The 13,514-nt window shown below is 41.1% G+C and overlaps 1 long non-coding RNA gene across 1 annotated transcript; it reads right to left on the reverse strand.

Moving 5' to 3' along the window:
* Positions 1-603: 603 nt before the first annotated feature.
* Positions 604-10,420, reverse strand: LOC149782757 (uncharacterized). The gene is made up of 3 exons (XR_016414618.1): positions 10,342-10,420; positions 10,104-10,207; positions 604-722 (listed from the first exon to the last, which is right to left on the reverse strand). It is a non-coding gene; the product is annotated as an uncharacterized LOC149782757 (long non-coding RNA).
* Between the last annotated feature and the right edge of the window lie 3,094 nt (positions 10,421-13,514).

Raw genomic sequence — 13,514 nt, forward strand, 5'->3', positions numbered from 1 at the left:
TGTGTGTGATTTGCATTTTTAACGTAGCTTTAACAATTTTTCAATTATATCGCTACAATGTCTGCAGTGTGGCAGTTTATAGCAAACACTAATGAATCAAAGCTTAATTGCTGATTATAGGTTACGTTTCCATTCAAATTTCCAGCTAGCAATACAACTTTCACTAAACTAATTGCAGAAACTGGAATTTGTACATTGATTCATTTCTCATTTGCAACATAAAACAGACAAAAAAAGTCTGTTTTATGCTAAACACTAAATAATAAATACAAAAAATATTCCCACATATAGCACTCATATTATCATGCGATTTCAAGGTTGAAGCTACGTTATGATTCAAGGAACAATTTACTCTCACATGGAGAATTATTTGGTGTTATCAGCAATTTTCTTCTATTTGAATTTCTCTCTGTACTCGCTGCATGAGGTTTTAATTGGAGACATTTTAGCCCACAATCCTTGGAGTTTCAGCCCTGATAATTGTATTAAATCTTAGATATATAATAATTATATTACCTGAAACTTACTAATGTGTCTTCTGATGATATTTAAAGCCAAAGAGATAACATCTGTATTTATGATTTCGTTGTTTCCTGCTATATCTTTTCTCCTGCTATATCTTTTCTCCCTTCTCTCAGCCTCTAATGTGTCACTCCTTTCCCCCACATACTCAAGTAGAAAATCACCTCTGCTGAATGCCACATTTGCAAAGACACCATAACCTATAATGGGCAAAAGGCAAAAGCAATAAATTAAAAATTAAAATACCATATATACTCACGTATAAGCCCGTTCACGTATAAGCCATGCCCCCAAAAACTGAATTGGTAAAACTGTTATAAAGTGCATGACCCGCGTATGAGTCGACCCATAACTTCTAGACTACTGGTACATCACAAGATGCACAAAGTGAGTTCTGAATACGTTTATTTAGGCAAATCACATTATTAAATAAAATGAAAGTAAGAAAGCTAATTTATATGTTGAAATAAAAACAATTCTAAAGTGTTAAGTCTTAATGGAAATTTATTTAATCCTCATTCTAAAATCATGAATTATAAAAGTTCTATCATTTTTAGAATCCTTCAAAATCTGGCTCTGTATCAGACTCGCCAAACAGTTCACGAAACTCGGCTTCTGTTACGGGCATGCTTTCATCATATACGTCATCATTGTCATCCAATAGTGTGTCGTTCTCCTTCTCGCTCTCCTCGTCATTGTCAGAATGAAATATAGCATCATCCTCTGTTCCGTCCATGGCATTGCTGATACAGCACTTCCTGAATGATTTTGCAATCATTTCCGATGGAACTGAGTCCCACACTTCTTTTACCCACTTGGCAACCAAATCGATGTCCAGCCTCATTAAATTCCCGCCTTTTGTCATTTTCACAGCCCCTGAACAAACCCATTCTGCCCACATCTTTCGTAACTTGTCCTTAAAAGGTTTGTTAAGGCAGACATCAAGAGGTTGTAACACTGACGTTAAACCTCCTGGTATCACAGCCAGTGTTGTTTCATTTTCTTTGAGGCCTTTTTTACTTCATCGGTCTTGTGTGCACGAAACATATCCCATACAATCATTGAAGGTTTCCGAAGAATTGCACCTGGTCTCTTGTTCCATACTTTCTCCAACCATTCATTTGTTCCACTTTCGTCTATCCATCCCTTTTGCTGTGCACGAACTATGACACCAGTAGGAAATTTCATGCTTTTCGGCAGCTTCTTCCTTTTAAAAATGATGACAGGAGGCAGCTTTGATCCATCAGCTAAACAGGCCAATACAACCATGAAATGCATTTTTTCATGGCCGGTCGTTTTTATCAGAATAGTTTTCTCACCAACAGCATTGACTGTTTTATTGCTTGGTAAGTCGAAGGTCATAGGCATCTCATCCATATTACCAATTTGTGATAGTTCAAATGAGCACTCCTTTCTGCGTTTAATGATGAACTGCTGAAATGATTCAATTTTTTCTTCCAAGTCTTTTGGTAGCTTTTGTGCTATCTTCGTTCACTGCCTGAGGCAGAAACCATTCCGATTCATAAAACAAGAACACCAGCCGGCTGATGCAACAAATTTTGAATCTGCCAACTTATATTTATCATTTTTTGCCATCTGCATATCACGCAGACGAATTGCAGTTCGTGTGACCATGTAAAGAGGCAATCCCAGTCTGACGAGCCTTCTTGGATTTTGGCATTTCTTCTAATGCTGCTTTGCTTTTCCGCCATTCCCGTACTTGCTTCTCGTTCACAAAAAATTCGCGTGCTGCAGCACAGTTGTTATTTGCTTCTGCATATTCAATAACTTTAAGTCTGAACGCTTTCTTTTACTTCCAACACTATTCATTTTATCTAATTGAATTGAATATAAACTTCTAGAGAGATTAAACTGAAATAATTTCTTATAGTGGTAGTATACTACTTATATACCTTATCCTGTAATTATTTCCATGTGTGGTTGGTTATCAATTTGTATTTGATAATTATTTATCATTGTTGTTTATTTGTGTGGTTTTTTTAAACTACCGGTAGTGTGATTCAATTGATCAAAATATGATTGGTTTCAGCGTGGACATTATTTAAGTATTGTGACAGTTTATAACTTTGAGCAGAAACCATGTCCACTACCATATCTCATTAAACAATACATCTGAGAGTCAGCATGTATTAGTAAAGTCATTGGCATTGTGCAACAAAACAAACCTATTATCCCCGAGGCATTTACCACAGATTAAGCATATGGTAGCTATTGTACAACACTACTGCTAACAAACCACTTTGCTTTACAAACAACTAAACAACAGTATGGCTGCCGATTACTTCTAAAACACCTGTCAAAGAAATCCCACAAATTATATTGTTTTACAATTATTCACGCTGACTCGTGCGTTGCCCTGTTATCTACCCTTCCTAAGCGTGCGCGCAACAAACCCCTATGGAGCCTCTCGCTATTGTTCTTTTAAGACTATCGTACATGTATTTCTACTCTCGATCAAAATGTTTGTTGTATATACCTTCAGTATCGTAATTCTTTTATTTTTTTACGTATATTCTTTTCATATTTACACTGAAATAAGCTAGCGTGCATTTGTACAATATCATAGAGTTTAATGATTACTGATTAGATGAGGGTTAAATACTTGACTGGAGATCACTAATATGGCGGTTCTTTTGATAAATACACGTACCACTGTGGCTCAAATAACATGTATGGCTGCATTTTCTGGTGGATGGACATCTGTCAAAAGACGTCAAGTACGTTAAAACATGTTTTTCATTCATTATCCTACCACTTAAGTTAGAAAAAAATATTTGTTTTCACTTCACGACAGCACAAATCTTATGAGCCATGTGGCATCATTAGGCATGTGATCTCATCTTCGGCGATCAACAGAAACAATAAATACTGGAAATCGAGGGAAAAAAGCGTAAAAAATTTCAGACTTGGACCTTGGCCCGCAGATAAGCCGACCTCCCTTTTTCCAGGCCTTATTTTTTTCCTAAATTTTTTGGCTTATACGCGAGTATATATGGTAAGAATGCAAAAGTGTTCCTAATAACCAAAGCTTAAAACTAGAATTTTATGAGGATATATCTTGTGTAATAAAATGAAGCATTATTTTGTAAGGATGTTATACATAGTTCAAAAATCCGATAGCCTGACACCCGGGACCTCTTTAATTTCAGGTAAGTGAGGAGCTTGTCAGGCTTATTGAAAAAATCTAATTTTACTTGACAAAGCTCCAATTATGCTGATGAAATGCAGAAATTTATTTTTAAGATGTTGACCTGCCATAACATAGCATGTCATGCTAAAACCAGGATTTCTATTCCCAAAACCTCTGACACTTTGTGTTTAAAAAAATATGATTTTAAGTAATCTTCGAAAATAGAACAAAAATAAATACTTCAGCATATGCCCATTACATGTAGCATGTATAAATGGTAAGCAGTCATGACTAAAGTTGATGCAAAGCTCTTTCTGGCAGCTTAAATAAGGCAATTAAAAGGCAAAATGGTCAGGTATAAACCACTATTGTATGATTTACTTAACTGGCTCACAATAGCTAATGTGGTGCATTTGAAGACTAGTGGGTGATCCCACTGTGCTAATTTGCACTGGCAAAAAAGGTCACAAAATGGAACAACCTAAAAAAGGTAAATCAAACAGATGCTAGACGCGTGTAAAAAGTGTTCCAACTGGAAAATGGGGTCCCATCATCCCAGACACACAAGGCTGAAACTGAGGTCCCATCAACACTTAAAATTGGTGTCCCAAATGCATATATAGTGTTTGCACATACTTAAAACGGGGGTCCCCAGAATGCAATGCCTCAAGTGCAACAAAACGTGATCACCATGAACATGGATAAAGCACATGATTAGTATTGAAAGAACACAAGGCCTTAAATTACTCCTGGAGTTTTATCTTATTTTGTTTTGTCTCAGTCATTTATAAGATAAATTTAAATTACTCACCAACATACCCAGATACATATTTGTTTCGAACACATCTTGGTTGAACCCAGTTTCACATCAATGCTGAGTCTGATTTTTGGGTAACAGGTGCTTAAGCAAACTGTATTAAAGATTACTGACTAGTTTGTGAATGGCAACAACTTTTCTTTTGAAGTCAGATTTTACCCCATGTACAGTAATACCTCGTGCATTTGCGTTTCTGGATTCACGAAAGTTTCATTGGAACCTAACTAACTGCTGGAAGGGTTGGAAGTAGCCAAACACACAGCAGGGTACCAGCTTTCCTCGTTGCTGATTGGCTTGTAGCTCGGATGCTTTGTGTACGTACTGTCACTAGTACATGTATATGAGTGAAGCCGCGGTTCATCTTCCCGCATCTCAGTTCAACAAGCGCGTATTCCGTACAAGTGTGGTAAGTGTTTTCAGTGCTTTTTTCCTTGGTTTTTACTTAATTCTAAAAACCCTCAAGATGCCTAAACGTTCCTAGCAGTGTTCCTAAGCGTCAGAAGAAGGTGATGACACTAGAGGAAAAAGTAAAAGTTTTAGATTTGTTGAAATCTGGAAAGACTGCTACAAGCGTAGGACGCCAATATGGCGTGAATGAAAGCACCTTCCTGACAATGACAAAGAAAACGTCAGTCATTAAGTTTACAGTCCCATTCGTTACTTGGTTTTACTTTACTGTGAGTGCAAAAGAAAATGGCAGCCAATGAATCAGCATAGGGGTAATCTTAGTATCTTCTTGGCATCCGTCCGTCTACGGGAGACGATGGCGTAGCTCCAAAGTACGCTTTTGCTTATCCTTCTTTTTAGCTCTCTTTTCAGCTTGTTTTATTCTTCTCTTTTCCTCTGCGTTTTGAACTCCCTGCCTGACAGCTAGACGCCAGCTGCAACGGTTGTTTGCACAGCTCTCCCAGTCGTTGACATTGATGTTTGCTGTCTTCATATCCTTCTTGCAAACATCTTTGTAGCGCAGATGTAGTCGTCCAGTTGGTCGTGCACCTTCTGCTAACTCCCCATATAACAGGTCCTTGGGAATGCAACCTGGGTCCATTCTCTTGACATGGCCGAGTCAGCGAAGGCGCCTCTCGCTGAGTATGGAGAACATGCTGTTCATGTTGGCGCGTTCTAGAACCTCTGTGTTGGGTACTTTGTCCTGCCACTGGATGTGCAGAATGCGCCGCAGACATCTCAGGTGGAAGCTGTTGAGTTTCCTCTCGTGTGTTGCATAGGTGGTCCATGTTTCGCTGCTGTAGAGAAGTGAGCTGAGCACGCAGGCTTGGTAGACATGCAGTTTGGTCTTCTCTGTGAGGTTGGGGTTGTTCCAGACCTTCTGGTTAAGTCTGGCCATCACTGCTGCTGCCTTGGCAATCCTGCCGCCCACCTCAGAATCAATGGAGAGTGAGCTGGAGATGTTAGACCAGAGGTATGTGAAGTTCTTGACAACTTCCAAATTGTACCCATCGACTGAGACAGAGGGAGGGGAGTCTGTGTCCTGTGCCATGACATTCGTCTTCTTCAAACTGATGGTCAGTCCAAATTCCTTACATGCATGGGAGAGGCGGCATACCAGCTGCTGAAGTCCATCTTCCGTGTGTGATGTCAAGGCTACATCGTCGGCAAAGAGCAATTCACGGATGAGTACCTCTGTGACTTTAGTCTTAGCACGGAGACGGGCGATGTTGAACAGCTTGCCGTCAGCCCTGGTATGGATGTACACTCCCTCGCTGCAGTCCTTGAATGTGTACTTGAGAAGCATGGAGAAGAAGATGGCAAAGAGCGTCGGTGCAAGGACACAGCCTTGTTTGACTCCGCTAATGACTGGGAATGTTTCAGATGTTGCGCCATTGAAGCACACTGTGCTGTGCATGTTCTCGTGGAACGACATAATGAAAGCAAGCAGACGTGGGGGGCAGCCGATCTTCTGCAGCAGTCTAAGGAGTCCACTCCGACTAACCATATCAAACGCCTTCGTCAGGTCTATGAAGGCAATGTAGAGGGGCATCTGCTGCTCGCGACACTTCTCCTGCAGCTGACGTAGTGAGAAGATCATGTCTACAGTTGACCTGCTGGCTCGAAATCCACACTGGGACTCTGGGTAGACGCCGGAGGCTAGGATCTGCAAACGTGCCAAGGCAACACGGGCGAAAGCCTTTCCGACGATGCTGAGGAGGGAGATGCCCTGATAGGTGTTGCAGTCGCTACAGTCTCCTTTGTTTTTGTACAAAGTGACGATGTTGGCGTCACGCATGTCCTGTGGGATGTATCCCTGTTCCCAGCAAAGGCAGAGGAGTGTGTGAAAGGGGCTGGAGCAGTGCTGGTTTTCCACTCTTGAGGACTTCAGGCGGAATGCCGTCGCTTCCAAGAGCCTTCCCACAGGCAAGGCAATCGATGGCTTTTCCGAGCTCTTCCAGGGTGGGCTGTGTGTCTAGCTCCTCCATGACAGGCAGGTCTGGAATGGCGTCCAGGGCAGTTCCAGTGACATTGTTTTGGGTTGCATATAGTTCGAGATAGTGCTCAACCCATCGCTACAGTTGTTTCCCCTGGTCTGTGATGACTTCATCCGTCTTGGACTTGAGGGGGGCGGTCTTGTAGCTGGGGGGGTCTGTCGCCTTTTTGATACCCTCATACATTCCTCTTGTATCCCCGGTGTCAGCAGCTGTCTGTATACTGTTGCAAAGGTTCAGCCAGTAGGTGTTGGCACAGCGGTGGGCGGTCTTCTGGGCGTTATTCCTTGCAATCCTGAGGGCTTGTAGTGTTCTGGGGCTAGCTGCAGCCTTGTATGCCAGGAGGGCTTTCCTCTTTGCCTCAGTCACGGGCTCCATCTCCTCCCAGTTTGCCTCATACCAGTCGACATTCTTTCGCTCCCTCTTCCCGTAAGGTGTGATGGCTGAATTGTACACAGAGTCACGGATATGGGACCACTTGGAGTCAATGGTGTCATCAGGTGTCACTTTGGTGAGGGCTTCCTTCAGTTTGCTGATGAACTGCTGTGTTTTCTCTGGGTTGCTTGCACAGCAGGTGTTGATGCGTGGGTGACCCTTCTTCTTGGCGTGGTGCAGCTTCTTGGGTAATATTTGCACCTTGCTGGCCACGAGGGAATGGTCCGTGTCACAATCGGCACTGTGGTAGCTGCGGGTAAGGAGGACACTGGCCAGTTCTGCACGCCTGGTGATGACGAGGTCTAGCTGGTGCCAGTGTCGTGAACGTGGGTGTCTCCACGACACCTGGTGGATCTCCTTGCATTTGAAGAAAGTGTTGGTCACACATAGGCTGTGGGAGCAGCACATCTCCAGTAGTCGCTGACCATTCTCATTGATCTGGCCCCTTCCGTAAAAGCCGAGACAGGTGGACCAGGCCTCATGGTCAGCTCTCACTCTAGCATTGAAGTCTCCTAGTAAGTAAAGGCTTTCATTGTTGGGGATACTGGATATTGCCTGATCCAGAGCCTCATAAAACTTGTCTTTCTCCTCGTAGGTGGAGCAGAGGGTTGGGGCGTACACACTGAAGATGTTGACCGGGCCTAAGGATGTTGACAGCCGGAGGGCAAGGATTCTCTCAGTACCTGATGATGGAAGTTCAGTGAAGGCGATTAGCGTGTTCTTGATGGCAAAGCCTACACCATGCTGCCTAGGTTCATCCAAGGGCTTACCCTGCCAAAAGAATGTGTAATTGACTTCCCTGATGGTGCCGCTGTCAGCCACTCGGGTCTCCTGGAGGCAGGCAATGTCGATGTTCAGTCGGGAGAGTTCTCTGTCAATGACGGCAGTCTTCCGTGCATCGTCGATCTGCTGTAGGTCAGTGGTCAATCCAGGACACATGGTCCTGATGTTCCAGGTTGCAAAACGAAGAGTTGCAGTCTTTTTATTTCTTCTTTTAGTCTTTCCTGGTGCAGAGTTTTGTGGCCCACTTGTCGAGATGGTTCTCTAAGCTCCACGCACCTAGTGAAGCAGGCAGGCCATGGCGGGCAGCACCTTACTGACTGGGGGCAGCCCAGCTTGAGGCGGGCGGTAGCTGTCCAGTGAGACCTGGTGATCTCTCCCACCGTCAGAGGTAACCCCTGGCGCCAAGCTCTACGCCCATCGAGCTTTGACTTAGAACCGGTAAACTGCTACTTCTCGTGTTGTGCCGACGCCGTACGACGACGCTGGAGTGTCCTCTCCAGTGGAGCTATGAAGCCTGGGCAGGGTGGTATGGAGAATCAGCTGTTGCCCATGGGGCGCTTGTCTCCCACTCCCACCCCGGGCAATGTCAACCTTAGACCACAATATTAGTATACCATACTGTAAATGCGCTAGTGTGGCAAATACCCATTAGGCGATACTGTACTCTATTTTTACGTCAACCATTTATTTCTCTTTTTAAGGGTAATCTATTAAGCTAACTTTTAAATGAAATTAAAGTGCTTTGGGAGCACGATTTGGGTCATATTTAGGGTTTAAACCCTAGAAATAAGCATTTATTAGCATTTTTAGTGACTCGTACCAAACATTCGCGCTTCCTCCTGATCCGCGACTGGTTCTGGAACCTAACCTCACGAATGTTCGAGGTATTACTGTACAAAAAATGAAAAGCATGATTATTACAGTTGCTTGAATAGTGTCCAAATGTCGAAGGTGATTTAGGAAGCAAAGCAAGCAAAACTAAATTTCAGAACTCTTTCTTTGACAGTTTTCTTTGTCAAGCATGCCAGCAAAAAGAAGGGGCGTAGGAGGATTTGATTCTGGACACATATGGCAAACAATTTATTGGCTCATGATATCATTTCTGTGTGTACGATCAAATAGGAGACCATCTTTATGTCAAGATATTCGACACATTGAATTGAACCTTCCCATTAGTTAATTGACCTATGCTTTTCAGTATGATTTTATCAATGGAATAGATTGGCTGACAGACAATAATATGCACGTGCTTGTTTTTTGAACAGTTGCTTTGTGTTGTTTAAAAGATTAACTATCTGTACTCGACAGGCATTTAATTGTAATCCGGGCTTGTGGAATTTTAGTCAGGCTTGTGATTATTTTATAGTCACCAGCCCTGGGCATTTGTTGACATTTTTAATAGGTATCTGCTTTAACACAAGCAATAATTTAAGAAAGAAAAAACAAAAAGTGTTCAAACTGGAAATTGGGGTCCATCATCCCAGACACACAAAGCTGAAACTGGGGTCCCATAAACGCCAGTTAAAATTGGGGTCCCAAATGCATATCGTGCATGCACAAATAGTTTATTTCCCTAGAATACAAAATGAAAATTATTTTTTTTTTACAATATTGTGATTTAAATCCCGAATAGTGCTAAAAGTTCGATCACAAATCCAAATGTTTAAAAAAAAGTGTTAAAACTGGAAATTGGGGTCCCATCACCCCAGACACACAAAGTTGAAAATGGGGTCCCATAACACTCTTAAAATTGGGGTCCCAAATGCCTATAGTGTATGCACATGCTTAAAACTGGGGTCCCCAGAATAGTGACTCAGTTGCACAAAACCCCAATCACCATGAACATGGATAAAACACATTATTAGTGTTGAAAACACACACGGCCTTAAATGACCCATGGAGTTTTATATTATTTTGCCTTTAGTCATATAAAGGTAAATTTAAATTTACTCACCGACATAACTGGATATGTATCTTTTTTTCGAACCCATCTTGATCCAGCCCCATTTCACACCAGTACTGGGCCCATTCTTTGGGTGAAAGGTTTCTCATGCCAGCCTAAAATAAAATAAAGGTCCAATAAAGAGTCAAACTGGACTTAAAATCTTCTAATGGTCAGTATCCAGAATTATCTGCATAATAGACTAGTCTACATTTCTAAAGATTTCATAACTGGTGGCTACAGCACTTACTGGGCTATAACTTATTTTAAATCACATGCCCCCAGCCCCTTTTAATGTGTATTCTGGGCAAATGTTTGTCATAACAATTAATTGGTAGGCCTATGTACATGAAGTCAAGTAGGTTACAAAATAATAGGTGTTCTATAGCAGCAGAGAGGGTGAACAGACCACTTAAGGGAGTGGTCACCCTTGTGTTTGGACCAAAAAAAAATAGTGACCGTTCATAGAGGTCAATACCACGTCTACGATTATTGTTTGTCCCAAACATAACCGTAGACGCCCCCTCTCTGCTGCTATCCATGTTGTAAAAGAAATTTTAAGTTTGATGAATATTTTTCTTTTCATCTGAATCATGGGAATCTTCATCTGTTTCATCTTCATCTGTTTCATCTTTATTTGTTCTATGTTTCAAGTAATATTCAAGTTCTGATGGTGGTTTTTCTATTTTTGGATTTATGTTTTTTCTTTTTTTGTAATATATCATCTAACTTCTGTATCGATCTCCACCGCAATTTTTGCAAATCTGATATAATCCTCTAACGCCGTTGTTACATCCAACACATTTTCGTGAACCAGCATGAGGGTTTTTCTTTATAAGATAATTATGTTTTTTGCAATATTCTCCACGACACCTTTTGTTGCATTTATCTGTTGTTCCTTGACGCAGCCACGCACAATTGTTCATTATGTTAATGATATCAGTTTAATTTTATCATCACCCCTTTGGCTGTTATAATAATTAAATCATTATGTTATAATAAAATGGTACATCCGGAATCTTATACTGCAAGGATAGCTCGAGAACGATTAGAAGCAATTAAAAAATTTCTTCCTGTTAGAGATTCATTTAGAAAAAATCTACAAGCGCAGCAAGAAGCTCAAGTTGAGTACGAAGAAGAAACTAAAAAACTGTTTAAGCCCGTCACAGCAGCTACTGAGAAAGTTACAACTGTCATCAAAGAAGATCTTCTTCCGGTATCAAAACAAACTGCGGCGCAGACTGAAAAAATAGCAAGAAGAACTAAACAGACAAAAAAGATTTTACGAGATCTTCCACCTGGCATAGCCAGGGAAATAGCTGCGGCTCAGCCTCCACCTGTCGGTGAAGAAATACTTGAAGGTATTGAAAAACTTCGTACTGAAGTCGCCGACGTGAGAAAAAAACATACATCTGAATCCAAACCAGTAGGAGAAAACTTAGAATTAATTGCAAGATTTAACGAAGGGGTTGTTGATGATATTAGAAATACTGAAAGAGAAAAATTACCTGGGATGATATTATTTGGTATATTTAATAAATCTAGTATTTTAAAACCACGTCATGAAAAAGTAAATGATGATAATTTCATTAAATGGATATATCGCGTATATTACAATAAAAAACAAGCTAGAGGTCCAGAATACGAAAGTCTTCATGAAGAAGTAAAAAGACTTTATAAAGAGAGAATGAAACAACTAGGACAAGAACAACCCTCCCAGCGGAAACTTCCTCCACCTTTACGTAAAATTCCCGCGCCCGAAATGACATTTACACCGACGGATTCACCACATGGATTTCGAAGAAGTGACTCCCCGGTCGTCACTGAAGTACTTTCTCCGGTAATGCAACCACCAGTATTTAAAACACCTCAAGATGAACCTAAAACAGGATCTGGTTTATGTCCTGATAATATCCTCAATGACTTGTCACGGTTAGAGGTTCTCATAGGAGGAAAACGTGCCGGAAATAATTCACCAGAAATAACCAATGAAGCAGCTGATATTTGCCGGCGACTATTTCAAGGTGGTATCATGGATATCGGCGTTTACCGAGAACTTATTGATGAGCTCGTTGATGATTAGTCACCGCGATTAGATAAATGGTAAACAAAATAAGATGATCGTACACAATAATCATCGTAAAACCCGTACAGGTCAGAGCGGTAAACTCACGATTACCAATCTATAGTGTTATTTACGGAGATGGACTTGGTGATGTCATTCGGGGATTATTCACAAGGATAGCTCCAAAAGTAGCACCTATTGCAAAACAATTATTGATGAAAGCTATTGATATTGTTCGTGAAAAAGCTCCTGGTGCAATTGTCGATGTTGCTGGTAAGGCGTTCTCGGCGATCAAAGATAGACTAGCACGATTATTGCGACGAAAACGACAACCACCAGTGAAACTGGCAAGTACTGATATTATGCCCGCAGACGTAAGTAAAATAATAAATCAAGCTGCAAATCAAAAACTAGCAGCGTTAGCAGATCAGGGACTCGGTGAATCGGGAAATAATATCTCAAGTTTGATATCCGGAAGTGGAACTTCCCGAAGTGGAATTTTCCGAACGCGGTAATCAACGTGTTAGACGAAATAATTATAATAAAATGTTCAAGCGCGTATCCGACACAGCATTTGACATGGAAGCACCTGTCCTTAAAGATGAATCGGTACGTGATTATCAGTTTTATTCTTATGACGCACGAGTACCAGATCAAAGTGGAAGAACTGAACTACAAGTTCATGACACAAGTAGATACTTTTTACCCGCTGAGGCCTTTATTGAGGTAGAAGGTACAATTATAAAAACGGATGATACTAATTACGCAGGTGCAGTAAAAGTTGGTTTTGTCAACAACGGGATCATGGCATTATTTGATAGTGCCACGTATATGATTGATGGAAAAAATATTGAATCGATTGAGAAAGATGTAGACGTTGCTACAACAATAATTGGTCTAGCAAGATATTCTGATGATTATACAAGATCAGCAGGTCCCACAATGATGTTTGTGAAAGATAACTCCAATCACCCTGAAAGCAATCCGTATAATATAAGACGACCAAGAAACGATACCGATACCGCTGATGCTCCTGTGTGGCCAGTAGTTCATGGTTCTAATGAAAATTTCAACTTGGGATTTGCAACGCGTAGAAATATGTTGTCAGGAGACAATAGAGGTTTTTCATGTACAATTCCACTATCGCACATTTTTGGATTTTGCAGGAATGTTAAAAGGGTTATTTTTGGAGCTAGACACACGGTTGTTCTTGTAAGAAAAGTTAATGATAACGACGCTCTGTGGAGACCTGTTGGTGATGCTGGTAAAGTAATATTATCGAAACTTTCACTGTGGATGCCGGTAATGACTCCAACGATCGCAGAAGAACAAAAATTGATTTCCTTCATGGACACAGG

This window comes from Sinohyriopsis cumingii, chromosome 15 (assembly GCF_028554795.1).
Source record: "Sinohyriopsis cumingii isolate HCF-2022 chromosome 15, ASM2855479v2, whole genome shotgun sequence".
In the NCBI taxonomy this organism is placed as follows: domain Eukaryota; kingdom Metazoa; phylum Mollusca; class Bivalvia; order Unionida; family Unionidae; genus Sinohyriopsis; species Sinohyriopsis cumingii.